This window comes from Pongo abelii, chromosome 22 (assembly GCF_028885655.2).
Source record: "Pongo abelii isolate AG06213 chromosome 22, NHGRI_mPonAbe1-v2.0_pri, whole genome shotgun sequence".
NCBI classification, from domain to species: Eukaryota; Metazoa; Chordata; class Mammalia; order Primates; family Hominidae; genus Pongo; species Pongo abelii.
The window spans coordinates 863,743-870,662 of NC_072007.2; the positions used below are offsets into that span (position 1 = coordinate 863,743).

A 6,920-nucleotide genomic window follows, 5' to 3' on the forward strand; every position below is an offset into this window, starting at 1 on the left:
GGAAATGCAATATTATTCTTCTTGAACCCTTTTAGTGCAAGGCTTTCCACTCAATAAAATAGCAGAGCATCTGAAACTGAGAAAATATATTTTATTACAAAGAGCTTGTGAAATTTAATACTGCTTTATTTTATTTTTTATTTTTTTGCATTATCGGAGGCTTTTACTGAACTTACAACCAACTTGCCCTCTCAGTATGCAGTTCAGATGTGAGAGACGTTTCTCTGTACAGGAGCCGGTACTGTCTTCAATCCTATGCGTGCAGATGTCTAACACAGGCAAACAGTTTACTCCACATTTTCTAGTAATGTGATCTTCCTATTAGCAAAAAGCGGTAACCAGTCCCTGTAGACTGAAGGGACTCAAGTCACGAGATGTGGATTTCCTCCTCATGGTTTTTATTTTCATGGTGGAAGTCTTGATGCAACATTCTGAGCAGGGTGTTCCGGTCCTGCTGTGCCCAAGGGACTGATAAAGGAAAAAGTTCTATTTATTCTTTGTGATTTGACTCACAGATGAATAACTTAACACACAATAACCGAAGTTGATGGTTAATAAATCACACCCTATTCTTTCAGAGCATCCGTAAGCAGACGACATCTTCAGTTTTCTAACTCTTGTAGTTTTAACACTGCAACATCAATGATGTATATGTCCAGAATCTGCTAAAAAGAGCGTCACATTCTTTTTCTGTTAGTTCATCTATTTTTCACTGTCCTTGTTCCCAAGTGTATCAGAATGATTACCCTCCGGCATTCTCTACTATTTCTCGTTGGGGTGCTCTCGATTGTCCCCGTGATTGTGGGCTGGTTGGGAGAGGGTGCTTGGGAAGTATGTGCCACTCTCGGGAGTTTGTGAGTCACCGGGATGCATCCAGGGATGATCCCTTCCATGGATGCAGGAAGTCCTCCTGGAGCCACGCAGACGATGACTGGATGAATTGCTTGCTGGTCTGTTACTGACCAAAGCACAGATGTGACAAAGAATTCCTTGTTCACAGTTTCTTAAGCTTCCTGGGATGGGACCTGTGATGGCTCAGCGGATCTCGGTGGCAGCTGCCTCCTTCATCTCCAGTGACGCCTGCTCGCTGTAGCAGGCAGTGTGAGGAGAGCAGATGAGATTCGGGACATCTTCAATGGACCCTGAGCCAAGCTAAAGGGCTATGACTCATTCACGTCGAGGGCTGCCTCTCGTATCTTGCCCTCCTTGAGGGCCTGTGCTAAGGCTTTCTCATCCACCAGGCCACCACGGGCTGTGTTCACAAGGAATGCTCCCTGCCTCTTCTGCTTTATGGTAAAGTCATTGATGAGGTGGTGTTTATGTTCGCTGAGACTGCTGTGCAAGGAGACGCAGTCGCTCTGATACAGCAAATCCTGCTTTGTGTAGACCCTCTGCACGCCCTGGGACTGCTCGATCCCATCCTGCAAGTAGGGGTAATAAAATATGACGCTGAATCCAAAGGCGGTGGCTGGAACTGCAAAAGCCTGCTGCGTGCGACTGTAGCCGATGAGGCCCAGCGTCTCCCCACGAACAGGGGCCACTCCCGAGGCCACCTCGGAGATCTGCTCCACGCTCTGAACCCGCTTGCCTTCCCACAGTGCCTGTTACAGCCATGTGTTCCTCTAGTGCATGTTGAGGATGTGGCAGATGGTGGAGCCGGCTGTCTCTTCCACGGCTGCGGACGGGATGTTGCACACAGAAATTCCGAGCTCGCCAGCAGCCTTGATGTTCACGTTGTCATAGCCACTGCCAACCCGCACGATCACTCTCAGGGCCTTGAAATTTGCCAGGTCCTCCCTGGTGGGGGTTATGGTGTGGTACATCATGGCGCCCACGACTCTGTTTAGAACCTTGTCGTGGATCTCCTGCGTGGACTGCACGTCACAGAAGGCCACGGTGGCCAGGTCCTTCAGGATGTGCATATCCACAATGCAGTCGCGGCCGTCCAGCAGCGCCACCACAGGGCAGGGGTGCAGGGGGCCTTTCATGATGTGGAGGCGAATTCCTACAGAAATTCTGTCCAATCGCTCTCTCTTAAGTTTGCACTTATCCACAAATGTCATTCTTTAGGGAACTTTGCAATTCTCAGATCAAAAGTCAAAGCAGTCCTCTAAGAACTTAGGGGAACTCGGAGGCGTCTGCGTGCATGACACCACTATGAATCCAATATAAATTTGTTCAGAAAATCTATAGTTCACACGACGGGCTGTCCATCTTTGTAAGGGAATACAGGTTCATTGGTTCAAAGCAATTTAAGGTGATGAAACCTGTTTGCTTGCAACTCAGCCACCATCACACAATCAATCAAAGAATCTCACCACGACCCCAGATCTGGAGCTCCTGGAGTCCGCGAACGCTGGAAGTGGAGGCGGTTTCGGCCTGGTGCAGCCTGGTCCTTGCTCATGCTCTGAGCCTGGGGCCACCAATGTGTCCGGCATGGTCTCCAGGCTCCTCCCTTCCCAGTGCCCCGCGGACGGAAGAGTGCCGGTCTCATTAAGCGGCTTTGATAATTATTTTTATTTATAAACTATATAATGCAAAAACAAAAACAACAACAAAATAATAAACCTACAGATTTTGACCTTTCAAGATCAACAAAGATTTTTAAAGGTCAATATTTGTAGGTTTATTTTATTTCTTTAATTGGGACATGTTTTCTCTGTTTTCTGCCTTCTCTGTATGCCCTGCAATCTTTTGATGAGATTCAGAAATTTATAAAACAACTGTGTAAAGTAGTGTGTAAAAAGTTTCTTACTACAAGATAATACAGCAGTCAGTGAGGCTGAATATTCTGGTGCTTCATTAACAGGGTCTTCGGTGTGTCTTCTCTGGCCTTGTGTGTGTATTTTTAAGGTAAAGATATTTTTCCCCTTATTTTCCAGACACGGTAGTCCTTTGCTTCTGCAGTTGATTGCAGTGTTTGTTTCTCTGAGGCTGTGATAAGCATTCAGCTTCTTTTCTCAGCAGTCATAAGTTGTCATTCTCATTACTCTGCCATTTTCTTTAGCACTCCCTGTTGGGGGAGACAGAATCTATTCACCAGCGGTAGCCCAAAAAGTCAAACCTTTGAACATAGAAAGGATGTGGTGAATGTAAGCCAGACCTGGTTGCCTTGTACAGCAAGCTTTTCCAACCCGACTTGTTCTGTTATTTTTACGGCTGTGTTTTATTTTAGGCTTTTAGCGGCCTGCAACCATGGTTTTCAGGTTCTGTCTCTAGTGATAAGCAGAAAAGGGGGATGAGGAAAGGGCCTTGCTGCCTCAACCAGAAACAGAAACTAAGAACTCATGGCAGAGGTCTCCCTTATACGCCCCTGTTCCATAGTAAAGGAACTATCTTTGGAATGTAAAAAGAGAGAGAAAAATAGGCAACACCCCAATAGGAAAGAATGAACAAATAACAAAGATAAGAGGTGCAAAGGCCAAGGAGAAAACCTTAAAAATGTGGCATTGGAAGTTCTGCTTCAAAGAAATTGGTTCTGGAAAAACCTAGATTTATTTCTTTTGCTGCCACAGATGGAAATTTCCTACCCTATGCTGATTATGCTCCTAAATCTTCTAAGGCTTCTCCTGTTCCTCCACTAACATTCCAGGGCATTCACAGTGAGAGCCAAAGTTCTCCTTTTCTTTCTGTTATTCGCATGAAGGCCTTGTGGTCTGAGTGCTTTTCCATTGCTTTTTGGGATCTGAGGAAATCTGCACATTTTGCGAGACTTTTATTTTAAGCTGTTTTGTAAAATCTGTGCCTCATGTCAGAAGTTTGTGAGAGTAAAAGTGCAGACATTGGGTTTTGGTTCACATATTTCAGAAACACCAAGGACAAATACTTCTGCTTCATAATTTTCAGTCCTGTGATTTCAAATGTGATCGTGTAAAAATATCGGAAAAAAATTTATCAGAGCACAAAGCACTTCAGCACATATGATAAAGTTGAATCTTTTATTTCACTTTATTCTTTTTTTCATCTCTGGTAATGTAGGTTAAAATGTTTTCTTTTCCTTAGTAGGAACTAACTTAGAAATGTGAACTCTCTATGCCAAGCACCTCACTTGTGGAATAGTTTATTGTAACCACTCATTTCAAAGAATTTTTAAAGACCTTAATGCCATAAAAAAAACTTAGAAACTTGCCAAGAATAGAATAAATTCTTAATTGTTACATTATTTCTTAATGAATTATTTTATTAATTAATCTTATATAAAGCTTAGTGGGACTGTGATCTGTACGCTTTCCCTGTCTTATTTTTCTGTATGCCAAATTAGCGTATAATTTTACCTTCAGGAGTTTCAGAATAGCACACTTGAATTTATGTGTTATATAGAAAGTGAATTAGATAGTATGCACATCACATTAAGAAAAGTTTTAGTTTGTGTCTAAATTCACTGCATAGAAAAACTTATCATTAGTGTTTCCATTTACTTTCCTCAACATTTATCTGAATGATAGTATAATTTATTTCTATTTGCTTATTGTATTGTGGTGTTCCACAGCACATTTTACAATATTCATGTTGTTCCCGTATTTAAAAATGTAAGTCTTTTCCTTGTTTTTAAAAAAATAAATTATAAGCCAGTGCAGTGGCTCGCGCCTGTAATTCCAGCACTTTAAGAGGCTGAGGTGGGTGGATCACGAGGTCAGGTGTTCAAGACCATCCTGGCCAACATGGTGAAACCCCTTCTCTTCTAAAAATACAAAAAAAAATTAGCCGGTTGTGGTGGTGGGTGCCTGTAGTCCCAGCTACTTGGGAGGCTGAGGCAGGAGAATGGAATGAACCAGGGAGGTGGAGATTGTAGTGAGCCAATGGCTCGCCACTACAATCCAGCCTGGGTGACAGAGAAAGACTCTGTCTCAAAAAATAAAATAGAAGAAAATAAATTACAGCCTTTCCATTTGTATAAAATGAGGAGTAATATAGTAAGAAAATAATAAAAATGTTTCTAATATCATTGAAATCTTTATTAAAACTTTCTTCTAAATGCTCTTTATGGGAGATTTTAATGCATTTGTTGTGCAATTTTGTTACTCTAACCATATGCTAATAATTCAAAATCTGCTCTTTATAGGTGCCCAGTTGTGGTTGAACATTGTAGTTATCTACAAAGAGTCTTCTTCAGTTGTGTGCTTTGTTTATTCAGTGTTTCACAGGTTAATGTTTATTTAATTTTGTTTTCTAATATTTTATATTCCTGTATTTCTTTGTTAACATAGGCTGCCTTACATCATTTAATTGTGTTTTTAGATTCTGCCTATATATTATAATTTTGTATGACTATATTCAACTGTGTACACTTTCAAGGAGTGTAGAAAATAAGTCAAATATGGATCAACCATATGCCTATTGCCAACATAATTCTCTGTTCTTTTGCCTGTATAAACATTACTCATACTTTATTTATGACTTGTGTATTTGTTTTATGAGTTGATGGTCAACTAATTTTTTAATCGTCTCTGGGTGAGCAGTTGTGGAAATTTTCCTAATTTCCACTTCTATGAATTAATGAATCTATATTACTTTTGTGTGAAGGAAACACTTCTGTGATTTGCAGGTAATTTTTTTTTTTGACCTCTGAACTTTTTATTGGCCTCCTTCTCCCCAAAGGGACCTTGCTGCTGCTGGCTCAGCATCTCAAAACGTCAGCGTTGTTGGTCTCAGACAACACTTTGCCGTCCACTATCCTGCGGGGGTGTTCTTTTGGATGGTTTTCAGGTATTTGTTGCTGTCCAGAGCATCACCAAGAGTGAAGCCCTCCCCGTCTTATAGCAGGCGGCAGTAGGTGGCAATCTCTGTCTCCAGTTTGACCTTGATGTTCCACAGGGCTTCGTGCTCCTGGGCCTGGTTCCTCTCTCTCCGGGTTTGTGCCAGCTCTGACTCCAGGTGCAGCAGGATCCTGTTGATCTGCTCCATTTGCATCTACCTCCCTCAGGCTGCTCTCCAAGCTGGCCTTCAGATTTCTCATCGAGTCCAGGTCAATATCCAAGGACTCGACTCTACCTCTCAGCTCTCTGAGCATGCGCTTAGCAGCTCCAATCTCAGCGGACTGCATGGTGACTACTGTGGTGCTCTCCTCAGTCTGCTGGCACCAGTACTTGTCCAGCTCCTCTCAGTTTCTCTCAGCCATCTCCGCATATTGGGCCTGGATGCCTGCCATGATCTTGCTAAGGTCCTGAGGCTTGGGGACATCTACCTCCATGGTCAAGCAAGAGCTGGAAATCAGGCCTTGTAGACCTTTAATTTCCTCCTCATGGTTCTTCATGAAGAGCAGCTCTTCCATGAGGGCCTCGATCTCTGATTCCAGCAGAGACTGAGTGACACTGGTGTTATCAGTGATGTCGCTCTCCACAGACTGGCACATGGTCAGCTCTGCCTCACACTTTAAGCTTATCAGCAGCAAAATGATCATTGTCAGTCTGCAGGACGATGCGGGCACTGTCTGCAGAATTGGCAAAGATCTTTTTATTAGCCTAGTTCTCTGACTTTCTGACAGTAACAAACGATTTTGATTACTGTAGATTTTTGACATGTTTTGAAATCAGTAATTGTAATGCTTCCAACTCTTTTTATGTGGTCCTCTGAAATTCCGTATACTTTGGGGAGTCACATTCTCTGTTTCTGTCAAAAATAATATTAAGAATTTCATAGGGATTGTATTAAATCTGTAGGTTACTTTGTGGATAATAGACAAGTTCAAAATATTAAGTTTTCGAACTCTTGAACAAAAGCATGTTGAAGAGTAAATTGTTTAATTTTCATGTATTTGTGAATTTTATGAATTTTCTTCTGTTATTGATTTTTAGCTTTAATCCATTTTGGTCAGAAATTATAATCTGTAACCTTCAATTTTTTTATTATACTTTAAGTGCTAGGGCACATGTACAGAAAGTACAGGTTTGTTACATAGGTATACATGTGCCATGTTGGTT

At 41.9% G+C, this 6,920-nt stretch overlaps 1 pseudogene; it reads right to left on the reverse strand.

Moving 5' to 3' along the window:
* Window positions 1-762: 762 nt before the first annotated feature.
* LOC100445460 (C-terminal-binding protein 2-like) lies at window positions 763-2,063 on the reverse strand (annotated as a pseudogene).
* Between the last annotated feature and the right edge of the window lie 4,857 nt (window positions 2,064-6,920).